Source organism: Anarhichas minor, unplaced genomic scaffold (genome assembly GCF_050575085.1).
Source record: "Anarhichas minor isolate MPS153535 unplaced genomic scaffold, ASM5057508v1 ptg000023l, whole genome shotgun sequence".
In the NCBI taxonomy this organism is placed as follows: domain Eukaryota; kingdom Metazoa; phylum Chordata; class Actinopteri; order Perciformes; family Anarhichadidae; genus Anarhichas; species Anarhichas minor.
In genome coordinates, this window is record NW_027466469.1 from 2,882,308 (window position 1) to 2,895,862 (window position 13,555).

The window sequence follows — 13,555 nt, forward strand, 5'->3', positions numbered from 1 at the left end:
GTAAAGGGAAAAACATGTGAGCAAGACTTTACAGAGGGGAAGGAGGTAATGAATGGAAATCTCACACATCCCCCGGAAAATCAGCTGTTCAACATGCAGTCCTACCCGAGTCCTTGCATGGTGGCTTAAATATGAATATGAATACTCAAGAGGCCATATTGTGGCTGTTTCGGGGGAAATATCATCAAGCACGTTCTTAAGTGACGACACTGCAGCAGATGATGGCCAGCTGCACGAGGATCTCTTGCATTTTGATGAGGACTGCTGAGTATCAAAGGCACTTTCTCACAAGCTGAAGAAGCTTTGAGATGCAGAGTTTTTCATCTTTTCTATACATCGACATGCATTCCCTTTGTGAGGCCTTTTCATGCAGCATCATGCGTAGGCAATGAATAGTGTGGCGCTTTATTTTCCTTCAGATTCTGCAGGGACATTAGTTTTTTAAGAATACTTCAATTGGCCCAAGCTCCATTTTAGAACGAGAGGCTTTTTTGTGAAATCCGTCGAGGACTGCTTGAGTTGAGAGACGATTCTCTTCTGAGGTTACAATTTTTGAATCCGTGAGTCATGCTTTGAGGCGAACACGGTGAGGCAACAGAAAGGTCACGCAGGGAGCAGTGTCTTTTTCATGTGTCACTTAAATCTATCAAGCGGTTTTAAACAGACATGCCGGTGGAAAATTAATTGACTTAAGGTGGGGGATGGTGGGGATTTAGCTGCTTTGCTGGTCGTGGTGCCTCTGTGTTTCCACACCACTTAATTGCTTATTGATGGGATTCATATGGTAGTAAATTAACCTTTGAACACTCCATTAGCTTACTGACAAGCCTGCCTCAACCTGGCATATGATAAGCTGTCAGAGGTGTCTTTTCCTGAACAATCATTCACAAGTGCCGCGACACAGAAGCGGTGTCAAGTGGTGAAGTGCTCTCCAGTGCAGTGAAGTTGCTCCAGTATGCAGAGCATATAATCAGACAATAAAAAGAAAAAACAATCCAACTTTATATATTTATGATATTGATCGCTCTGTTCCATAAAACAGCATCATACTCTAGAGTGCGATGCTGTTTTTATGGAACAGAGCTTGCTGCAGTCCAGTAAATATATATCGCTAGCACCATCGTGAATTTTCGGTCTTCAAAGTGCTCCAAGTGCTGCGATACTATGTAGATAAAAATTATGATTCATTTTCACAACATTAGCAGCTGTAAACGCAAAGAGATCAGTGGAGTTTCTGCAGCTATCTGCAGGGAGTTTTAACACACTAAACCACGCACATTTAATTTAGACAAAGATAATCTCATCGAATTCAATTTTATTAGATTAAAAGTTATTGTCAATTTGCAAGTTTCCACTTGACTGATAATAATTGATAATCCCCTGACAAGCACTTCGACAAAGCTCTAATAAGGAGATGCTTTGTTTAGTTAAAATAGAATGACTAACACCACCTTCTGGTTCACGTTAGTTCAGGAGAGAGGTGTATTGATCGGGCTTTCTGCCCTGTGGGTGGACGGTCACCTCATGGGAGTCAAAGCCAAAGACAGCAATAAAGCTTGGTGAAATATTTGACATGATTAAAAACAAGACCCGCCGTGCACAGCATGCTATTTGCAAAACACAACAACCCTGTATAGGATTAAGATGGTTGTCTGGGATGATGGAGTCTAAGCCTTTCATACCTCATTTAATTGCAGCTCTCACTTCGCCCACTTGTTAAAAGGTTGAGCAAAATTTCCTCTGGTTTTTTTTGTGCTGCAGTTCTTTGTTTTAAGCTGTCTGTCGGGTGTGTTAAATGGGGGCGTCTGCCTCTTAGTGCTAACACGTACCGAGGCCTAAATAGCAATCATTTAAAAACAAAAGATATATTTAAATGTCCCTCTTGACAGGGTTACTGCGGAGTATGTTGAGGCAGATGTAGGTTGGATATAGAGCTACTACAAAACAGTTAGAGATAAAAAAATAAAAAAAGAGACACAACAGTTAAGTTTGCTAAACAATCTGTAGAGGTCTTGGGAGAAAGACATCAAAAGCAAAGAAACTTTTTCCTAAAAAAAATAAAATAAATGTCAATATATTTGACATTCTCATGGTTTCTTTTAAAACTCAAAAGATTCAAGAACAGAACATATTTCAAATCTTCTCCGCAGCATCTCTCCCTTTCCTCTACATAATGAAAGCTGCACAGTGTACAGGCAAAGGTATTCCTGCTCTGTGTGCCTGCGGCATTCAGATTGCCGCACAAGTTTTTTCCTCAGAATTGATTGCAATCTTGTGGGCTGTGTATACTATTGGTTTAATGCTTAAGCAAGAATAAAGGCTTTCACACTGTCCAAATCTGGTGATTTCCATGTTTTCACTGTACTTTTAGGATTACATCTACCTCTTTAGGTTGAGTAGTTTTTGCCAACCTCATGGGCTCATGGAACTCTTTCAAAAAGCTTTATAATAAACTTCCTGAAACTTGTCGAACAATTTGTTCAAAAAGAGAGAAAACGGAAATACCATTGCTTAGCTCTGCCAAACTTGTCGTATATATACTGCTGGCTGAATACAGATCTGTAAACTTAAAATCAGGACACTGCATTCACACGAGCCATTTCCTTCTTTTTCCAATGCTCAGAGTTCAGTTGCACGCCGTTGAAAAACAGCATTTATTTCATTTAGTCCTTGGTAGTACTGCCGCGCCAGCAACTTCAATAATGATCTCTTCTTCCATCTCTCGTTTGCTTCTTCACGTTCTATATCCTCAAGCGCCGTCAACCTGCAGTCTTTCCAAAAATAAAAAATAAAATAAAATAGGAAAAGGAGAAAAAATAAATGCAAATGGGATTGTGCAGAACAGGAGCATGTTTAATGCTCCCATGAGACTGCTTTACCATGCCTCATAATTAAGGGATTTAGAGCTCTGGAGACAGCTGGACTCACAAGAAACACTCACAACATCCCCTTGTGCTGAGCACCCTGGCCTTGAGTCCATGTCTCTGGGGGTTTATTCATAGTGGATGGAAGTGGTGTGTGTGTGGAGAGGATGGCAAAGAAAAGGCCCCAAGGTCATCCCTGGCTTACCTTTCCTGACAGTAATTCAGTGATAAATATTTGATGAAGCTGTACTTTTTTTTTTTTATTGTAAGCCCAGGAGTCCAAAAGTAAACACTATAAATTCAACAATTCACGTCTCAGTGTAATCTTATAAAAATCACTGGATTACTTAATGAACAAATATTTTTTCTTTTCTTTCAGACAGCTGAGGAACCCCGTCCATAACAACAACTAACCTTATGACATTCTCCACTTTGTGCAATTCATTTGCACTTCAATATGTTTTTTAGAACTGTTGTTTTAGTCGTAAATACTGTCCACAAAGTGCAACTATTATGCGGCGACAAAGCGAGAGACCGCTCGACCCACTGAGAATCAGTTTCCTGTATCTGTGTCACATGGGTTTCACCACTGCCCCGCCCCTTTAGATGACGAGTAGAAGGTCTATTAACTCCAATGGGAGAAGTGAACGTGAACGCAGAATATGACCGATTCTTTCGCTTCATAGTCACTATATAAAGTTGAACCCATTTTTCACAAGCCACATATCTTTGAACATCAAGTCACGGAAAAGGCATCTTTCAGACAGACAAATCCAGAGAAAATCAACAAAAATTAACCTTTTTTCTATTTCAAATTATCGCGAGACCTGGCAACAAACATACCAGTAATCTCATAAATGACACTGTAGGTTATGTTATGAATGGCTCAGTACCTACAGGTGAAAGATGGCATACTTAAGCAGCTGCTAATCTTTGTCCCAAAATTAAAGAAGTAAATTTAAATTGCATTCACAAAAGGAACATTAGTGCAATCATTTAGCCAAGGTTTTCAATCTCAGACAGCTCTCGATGGTCTGCTCTTGCTGCTTTTCTTTTTGTTTACTGCTTATTTAGCTTTTATGCACGACTTGTGCTCGAGTTGCCAACTATCTAATGTGGGTGTGCGCCATTTAGTCACAGACTAACATTAGTTCATTCAAACACCCATTTCCTTTAGCATTTGTAAGGATGGTCATTTATTTGGATTTATTTTCACAATTAAAAAAGGCACGATTTGACTTCTCTGTAGAAAATACAGTGAATACAGCGGGGCCAATAGCCCTGCACATCCCCATGTATTGTGTATACACGGTCGTATCTCAGATTGCAAGAGGACCTTGAGGTGACACGAGTGTCATTAATATGCAAAACATTTTCACGTCTGAAAGTGGAGAGGTTCTTTAGACTTGAAATAATAGTGTGGACAGAAAGACGTGGACCCAAAGGAACATGCAAAAAATATTTCCCTCCTCTTAGTGCCAGGAGTGATAATATGACACGATGTCTCTGATGTGCAGATCTGTAACAAAAGCCAGAGAGAGAACACAGATGGAAGGGAGAGGAAATGCTGGCAAATGTAGGGGACTATAGCAGGATATTAGTAACCCTTCTTAGACACAGAGGAGCTTGAACCTGTTTACACCAGCTGAAGGCACTGACATGTGAGGTCCTGTTTTCCTTTTGCTTTCATTTTTTCATACACAGTACAAGTCATTGCCTTGCCTAAATGGCACTCCTTCAATGTCACATTAAGGCAAATTCATGTACATTTAGTCTCCCGTTAAATTACGTGTTCAGAGTACGAACAAACCCTTTGTCTCGGGAAGGATATTGGAAACTTTAGAGTAAAGGCTGCATACTACTCAGCTGCTCTTTATGCAAATTAGTCCTAAACACAAAAGGTAAGAGGTCACACGTGAAGAGTGGAAACAGACATGCCACATTACTGCAAATTAAGCAACTGTCAATTTAATTGACTCTTTCACCTCATCGCCATCCCAGTGGAGTCTGGAATGGACGTTAATTGGACCGTTCCCGAGGCCAGTTCTATGATCTCAACTGTACTCGTGGGCTTGAGGATATGATTCTGGCAACCAAAAAAATCAAAACAAATTTCAGACTGCCAGCTCTTGGCAATGCACACAACATATGCCCCACTGCTGCTTGATTTCTGCTCCAAGACTAAGTTCCTCCCTAAAGGAGAGGTGTGTGTGAATTCATATTTGTGTCGATTCAAGACATGCACCATGTAAAACGGACAGCCATGACTGACCACATCTTTAAGTCATTTAGCATGCAGTAAAAACGCCTTTCTCCGTAATTTTACGACGTGTATGTAATGCAATGTTATCATAGCTATAACTATCAGTGCTATTTATACAACTCCCCATGAGATCAGGCTGGAAACAGGACTTCTTTCTCGTGAAAGGGAGAAATATGCATGCATTCCACACTGAGTTCATGCTGAGTGAAACACAAACTGACAGTGCTTTTATCCCTTATTCTGAGAAGTTACCCAGTTGGATGGGCTATGATTGTGGCAGAAGGGGAGAAGGAAGGCAGCATAAAGAATAATCAAAGTTAAGTCCTCTCAAGAGGGAAGAAAAGACATGTTGAAATGAGCGCTGGCACGTGTACCCAGTACCTAAATCTGATGCCTTTATTCCCCGGCACAAGCACCACGGCGAGATAAAAGACACCGAAACGCTTTTTAATCACTTTTCTTTTGTGCTTTTAGCATTTGCATTTACAAACCACCCTGCTAATTTGCATGGATTATTACGGTCCTGTCAGCTCATATCACAACCTCCCGCCCCAGCGCACCAGCCAGCGGTAGCGGGTTGCAGAGAGAGGGAGGCTCTTGTGGCTGTCAGGAGGAGGAAGGGGATGAAACGCAGAGACAAAAGCTTGTGTCACACTGAAACAAGTTCCCCAGTTCTGAAGCCCATTAATCATACAGATGTTGTTGAAAAAACAGCGGGACACATAAACCACATGACTGTCTGTGTGTTCAGGAGAGTGAGAAACGCGCTTGAGCGTTCTTGTCCGTGGAAACATATGGATTCATTGATGCATTACTGAGCAATAGCAGCTGTCTAGCCAGTGACCGTCTCTCAAGTGGACAGAATACTGTGGTCTACCTCTAAGAGACATGCACCACCCACACACACCTATTACACAACGCTGTTCAGAGCGCTGGGTATAGCTTTCGTTGAAAAATAAAAAGGAAAATTGCACACATAAAGAAAAAACAATCTCACAATCTAAAGAGTGATTTCGGAGCTTAGGTACAATTGTGCTTTCCTCTGTCGCTCTGTTCCCATACGATAGTAAATTCGATATGTCTTGGCTGTGTATGGCTTTCCCCAGTCTCTCCCCGGGCTGCTGCTCTGTGAGGGTAAACTATAGGCTTGGACTTACAGCTTTGTGTTTATAATGAGGACAAGGGGGACAGAGGAGTGGATTTTGCCAGCACAGTTTGAAGGCTTGGTTGAGGCAGAACATAAGGGAAAGCTCTTTCCTTTGTCTCCCAAATAGCAGACAGTGGCAGATGGGACCTACCCTGTACCCTGCCCGGCATCAATTATGCTGTGACTGGCACCCTCATCCCTAAAGTTTATTTTGTACTTAAGGGCAGAGGTTTAGGGTTGGCAATCTGTTCCAATTTGGCCCCTTTACCTCTAGCCCTCTCCAGCCCAGCCCCCCCCCCCTATTTGGCAGCTTGGTAATTCACAAGGCATTGACATGGATGCACCTTTTAAGGTCCCCAGAGCCTCGGGCGTCACGGACACATTTCTTGATCAATATGGCTCTGACGTTTTTTTTTCCACCCTCATTTTTATGACATCAAATTTACAGAGCAAGAGGGTAAAATGAGGCTGTAAAGTTATACGAGGCCAAAGAGAGTCACTTGAGATCGTGAAGTATCCATCTTTCAATTCTCAGTTCTGGCCCCAGCCCATGTGAACAATCCCCAAAGAAGTCTTTGTGAAAATCTACATTAAATGCCTGCGGCCGTGAGGCCGCAGGCTCCACAAATGTCGATATAGTATACAAAGCATTCAGGGACGAGGAGGACAATTCATATTTCAAGCTGACATGCAGGGGTTGTTGATGGAGCAGCTATGACCAAGACAAATGGGTGACCATGCATCAAGGGTTTCTCTTTTGAAAATGGAGAAAAGAACCAACACAATGACTTCTATTACTTCGACATGTTTAACCTGTTCTGAGCACTGGTTTATGTATATTTTTAAGCTAAGAAACCAGATGGTGAAATACATAAATACTATATATTCTGTGTGTTCCATGGTGTGAAATAGTATACTGATGACATATTATGACATTATCACATCCATAACGCTTTGAGATCATTTTAAAAAGCCCTGCAGTTTTATTGCACGATCTGCCTGCTGTTTTGGTGGAAATGCATTTGATCCAAGACTGCATTTTAGCTCCGAACTCATTTGTGAGAATCTTCTTGCTATTCAGAAAAATCAGTGACAAATACTAAAATTGCCATCACTGTGGCACACATCACAAAAGCAATCATTTCCTTAGCTATTAAACACATCTCAGACACATCAATAATTGATGTGCGAATACTTTATCTCGTCTTTTTTTCTCTTACTTCGTATCACACCTACATGAAGAAAAAATCTGTCTGCAATCAAGTGGATTAAAATAGGAATACATTGGTAAAAAGAGGTACACATAACATGGAAAACTAAAATTTGAAAACCGAGGTTTGACAATAAAGAAACATAGAATATAGTTCATATAATAGCATTGTAACCTGCTTGTGAGCATATATGGCCCATTAAGCTCAGAGGAACCTTTACAAGTGGGTCGTCAAATTAATAGACCCTCCCGATCTCACAAAGAGCCATTCATTTGGGCATTTTATTGAAACGCTGCCAGTTATCCTTAAATGTGTGTGTGTGTGTGTGATGGATGGATTTTCAAGGTGAAAGCAGTCTCTGAACATTATCCGGATCTCTGACGGCACACTTCATGAACATTACACCTATTTTGATCTTGTGAGGAGAGTTGACGGTGAGTTTCTAAAGTGTAAAAAGCTCGGTGGGCATCCTCAATTTCTCATTGTCACAGCATTTTGAAGCACACATAGTTCAAAACAATCTATTTCTTCTTGTGTTTAGATCTTGAGATATAATTTAAGGGTTTCATTGACGTGTTCAAAAAAGCAATTTAGAATCTGCTGCTGTATTAGTATGTTCTCAATCTCACAGCATATACAATTATTATAGTGGTACTCACACCTAAACTGTACCAACGCTTCCTTTAAAATATTGATGCCATTTTTGCGTCTCTTGAATAGTTGGCAGTATTGTGAACAACAGCAATAATGGGGAGTCTGGGATGACATGTGACAAAGTAATTTAGTCACTTGTAGTGATGGGCAATCTTGGGTTCTTACATGATAAACTGCAACAACAAAAAAACAGACAAAAAATTTGGTTTATCGAATTCAGCTGTACACAAATCGGTTGCCAACCTTACCTTAATCAATCATGTTATAGAAATGTATATTATAGTGATTCTGTCATATGTAAATGGATATGCAGCGACTTAAAGGGAACTTATTGTATTATATACATATATACATGTTTTCTTGTTTTAATGTTTAATTAAAAAACAATTTTTTTCTTATTCTGTCTATCTGAATATATCGGTATTCATCCAGCGTCTGAAACCATAGCCTGTATATAAGAGGACCACTGGTTTGTGGACGGCTTTTTTTGAGCTTTGGCCGTCTCCATCTTGGCCTTTTGCATCCAGATGTGACACGAGAGGGCGGAGCACAACAGAACGCTGAATATTTCATTTTAGGTGACCAAAATAAAAGCATAAACTTTCATGAACTGAAAACACACTGTGAAAGGGTTAAAGTTCTAAGACAAAAACACAGACAACTACCAGATGCTGTGTTAGCGACCTGTCAAACTTTACACTAAATGGGACCATAATTTATTAAATGAACATCATGCTGTATCAAAGAAGATTTAAAACATGCAATTGAGAACATAAACTTGTGTTTATAATGTTTACTGAGGTAATAAATCAAGAGAGAAGTAGAGTCATTTTCTCATAGACTTCTACACAATCAGACTTCATTTTGCAACCAGAGGAGTCGCCCCCTGCTGGGAGGCGGTATATTCTAATGAGCTTGCATGTGATATCGCTAGTGGAGCCAAATCTGAATGGCTTGTTGATCCACATGTATTCTGATCCAGGTGGCCCCAAAAAACTAACTGACTTGTCTAATTTTACAGTTATTGAGTTGGTAGGCACTTCAGATACCCAAATATGTGAACAAGCACTGAAGATGAAGATGGAAACTTAAAATGTGTCTTGAATTTGGTGACACAGGAAAGACTGTAAACTATGACAAACTATCCCATCCTAACTGACAAATCATCACTTTAGGTAACGATGGTTTTCAGAGTAGTATTCAAGTATTATAGTCACCATATTCTCTCACCACAAGTAAAAGGCTTCAAAGCTGGGTCAGTAATTAGTTAACACTGAGTGTCTGTTTTTGATGTCGAAAGTAAAATGCAAAGTAGCTACCAAATGCAGCGTGTTCTCCATAGTGTCAGTCCGTTCCATTAGGGACATGTGCAGAATGGGAATGTCGGAAGTGTCTAACTTCACACATTAGAGGGATAAAAAGGTTTATCCAGTGTGAATAATAGTCCCCTGTGTTGCATTTGATTGATGGGTTCTTTCTGGTGAGTAATCCACTCTGAAAAGAATGTTGTTTCAACAATGTTCATCTCAGTGTGCAGCACATTAAAGCTCTTAAGGGGGCTGCACGGTTATTGCACAATTGTAAACCAACTTAAACTGTATTACCATTGTCACATACATACAGGTACATAGTCCAGAAGTAGCCATGTGGTAGCTGTGCAATACCCTTTTGTACAACTCTATTGCATTACACTTTAAAGTGTATAAATGTATTGTAAAGCTGAAATATGCCACTTTCCACATGCAGTTTTGTTTGAATTCACGACGTTAACGAAGTGTTTACTGCAACTGTAGTGGAGCAGTATAGTTTGACGTGCTGGGCTAGCCAGTGAATTAGAAAGAGACGCAAAGGGGTCTGACCAGGGGTCAGTATAGGAAAGTTAGGATGAAAACATGTTTGGATACCAGATTTATGTCTTGAAGGCTTTATTCTGGGCCCTGTTTCAGCCATTCAAGCGCAACAAAGGGGTAGTTCTTTGACGCACACACCAGGTGAGCGTCTCCTGCTATTTTGGGTTCATGTGTGTGCAGCCAACCTATCTTCATAAAACAGTTTGTGTGATATTTTACGAAAAGTTACAGCTTATTTTGTGAGACTGAAAGATCGGAAGATTGGACCCATCCAACAACCCCCACCAGGCCGCTTTGTGTGTGCTTTAGCAAACTTTATACTTCCTCTTTCTTGATTACGTGGATGAAATACAAAATCATTTTATGGGATATCTACGAACCACGGCCCAATCTTTTTTTTGTTGTCGTAGCTTTTGCTGCAACTGCTGCGTGAGACCATCCTGGTGCAGCAGCACGAAGAGCAAAAGCGATGGTTGATGTGGACTAGAAACAAAAGTGTGGTGATTAATAACCTCACTGGTCCCATAGCTCTGAAACAACCGTACCAATCACAGGGAAGCATGACATCCCCCAAGTTATCAAACTCCACTTCACTTCCACTATTCAACAATATCTCCAGTCAGGCTCAACAGCTCTCCTTCCCTCATAGGCAACGGGACATCACGTCCTTTCTCCAGGCTGAGTTTTGTTAAAGTGAATGTAATGTAATCATGCCCCGGAGGCACAATTTTCTACCAACAACTCAATCTGATCTGATCAAAGACATTTCAAACGGTTCCAATGAAGCAGAAAAGAGTTTTTGAGTGTTAAACTCGTAATGAATAAAACGTTGAGTAAAAAGGTTTTTTTCATTATTTCATTTTGATTGTTACTTCATGAACCTTTGATGATACCGTCATGTTATAGAGTCATGAATGAATGAGTGCTTCAAATAATCGGAAATGAGTGTCAGTATCTTGAAACATGTTAGACTAAGCAGATCCATGTACTATGATCAAGAGAACACTTTTAATCTCAGTCAGTTTAACTCCAGTTAAAAACGGTTTAAATCCAGTCCGCCTCTCGTTTTCATTTCATTTTTTCAAACAAGAAAAGAGGCTTTTAATCAACAGTTTATTCTGTTATGTCCATTGAAAGAGGCATACTCCGTGCACCTGTATTTTCTCAACTTCATTACTGTGGTGCATCTAACAATATTTACCAGGCCCTGCAAATATTATGACTGACACTCCTTCTCACAAAAAGATAAAATCCACAAACCAAAGTTGATTTAATTTCTCAAAGGACTAAGCCTAGCCTATTGATCCAGGCAGCTTCGTCTCGTCCTACAACTGTTGATCTTATCTTTTTGTTTGTTTGTCTGTGTCAGAGGCGATTACATGAAGCACTACGGCGATATGAATCGGAAGCTCAAGATAAATACACCTGTTCATTGTGCATTATTCTCTGGAAAGGTTTTATGAAAATGGTTTTATCAAACAGTCCATGATATGAATAAGCTGTTTGATAAACTGCATGAAAGTCGGTTTTCTTTCCCTTTAAAAAAAGAAAAAAGAAAGTTCCTTCCACACTTGACGTTCTTTGAAAGCCACACTTCTAACTTGATCTTCAGCTCCAGTCATCAAAACTGTAATTTCAGTTTTGCTTTTTAAGAAATGAGAAATAATTAAGAAAATTGATGAATGAGTGACTGGATGCATAAATGCATGAATGAATAAATGAATCAGTCCCACGCCTCGTGTGGAGTAGCAGCATTTCCTACATGTGATACAAATGTAAATCCACCATTAGCATGGAAATGACATTTGATTACTTCATGGTGACATATTACATCTCCAATTCCTTGAGTAAATATTCATGAATGCATTGGTTCTTATTTTTGGCCGTAGGAAATATCAGATCTACGTTGGGCTGAAAACATTTTTCATGTTTTTAAATAAATTGAACTCTCACGGTGCAGCAAATCTTTTCAAGCTAGAAATGATGAGTGACATCCTGGTGATCCTGACCTCCCTCTGTGCAACAAAGGAACCCTGTTTTCAACTTCCCACTTCTCGACGTTTGATTATTATTCAACGTATTTCCAAAAAGTGCACATCTTTTGGCATCTCTCACTATACTGATGAATTGTTCCCTGCCTATATTTCTCATTTTTTTTCTATTTGGACAATTAAAATCGTTGAACATGTCAGTTCACATAATTTCACACACACACACACACACACACACACACACACACACACACACACATCACATTTTCTACTACTAGCTCTTTCACACTCAGATTGGGGAATGTTCTCAATTAAATATGATGCTTTTGCTTCAAGACATGATAGGGTTTGTTTCAAGGATGCCTTTAGTTGCTAAACCGGTTAGAGATCCCATTGACATTTCAAGGGTGATGACAGTCGTTGGATTGTCCGACATTGTGACACTGAAAGATCAGGCGGAGAAATGTGTGGAGCACTTAACGACAGTGACAGTGACAAAATAAAAGCCTTGTTAAGAGTCGGTGCACACCAGGTTTTGTGCCCGCATGTTCTATCCACACTAATAGTAAAGTTCTTTGTAATATTCCATTTAGCTTTATACAGTGTCGTAAATCCAAAGTAGAAATGAGGACAAAATGGGATGAACTATAAAGTCATGGTCTGGGGTTTGATTTATGGGCTGTGGCCCTTGTTAAAGGCAGGTTAAGCAATTGTTCCATGCTGCACTACACCTGCCGCTTCAGATTCTTCGTATAATGATGCAGTTCCCTATATTCCCAGGCAGGGGAAGAACTCTGCAATGTTTCTCTCAATATGAGAAGACACGGAGATGGAAAAAAGACTAGGACCGACCTCATGCCTGGTGCACACTGTATTCAAGGGTCATGAATTTGCAATTCCATGCCGTCATATTAAGTGACCGTGCATTTCAGCACCCCGCTGCGTGAGGTTTTGATTACAGCTTTCTTTGAGGACCTCGCCAGTTTCCCCGTACAGCGCGCTATAATTAGAATGACCAGATTGCTCGGATCCACCCTGGAAATTGCTCTGATTCAGCCTGGAGTTTGGTCTGCTCAAGTTTGCTTCAATTTATATGTGAATGTGTTTAGTGTGAATGTGTGCATGCTTTTGCAGAAAACACATGTATGCATGCGGTTTTTATAAAAACCTTTTGCTCCCACCTCCATACTCCTATATGGCCGTCCATCACACCATTGGATATGTCGACAGTCGGAGGAGGTTGTGCGCCCCAGAATTTGTGATTTTCATCAAAATAGTCTTGCCAATTGTCATCGGCCCATATTTGTTGTAAATAGTTTGATTGGAGGTCTTTAAGAAGGCCGATCAGAGGAGCCGATGAGATTGATGAGACGCATTGATTCTGAATTGAAACGTTTTCAACACTCACCTGCCGCGTAGGACTCAAGGATATATTATATATGATATAAATTAGCATCCTATTCTGATGAATGATTAAAAACAATGCATCCCATGCTTGCGAACCCTTTTGGTTTTCCTGCCCTGAGAAATGCCAGTTATAATATCTGGTGGAAATAATTCCTTCTTAGCACAATT

General features: G+C 40.2%; 1 protein-coding gene across 2 annotated transcripts in view; it reads right to left on the bottom strand.

The window, feature by feature from the left end:
- The window catches only part of igsf21a (immunoglobin superfamily, member 21a), a 169,439-nt gene that overhangs the window by 32,828 nt on the left and 123,056 nt on the right, over positions 1-13,555 (bottom strand). The gene's annotated exons all lie outside the window — the stretch shown is intronic.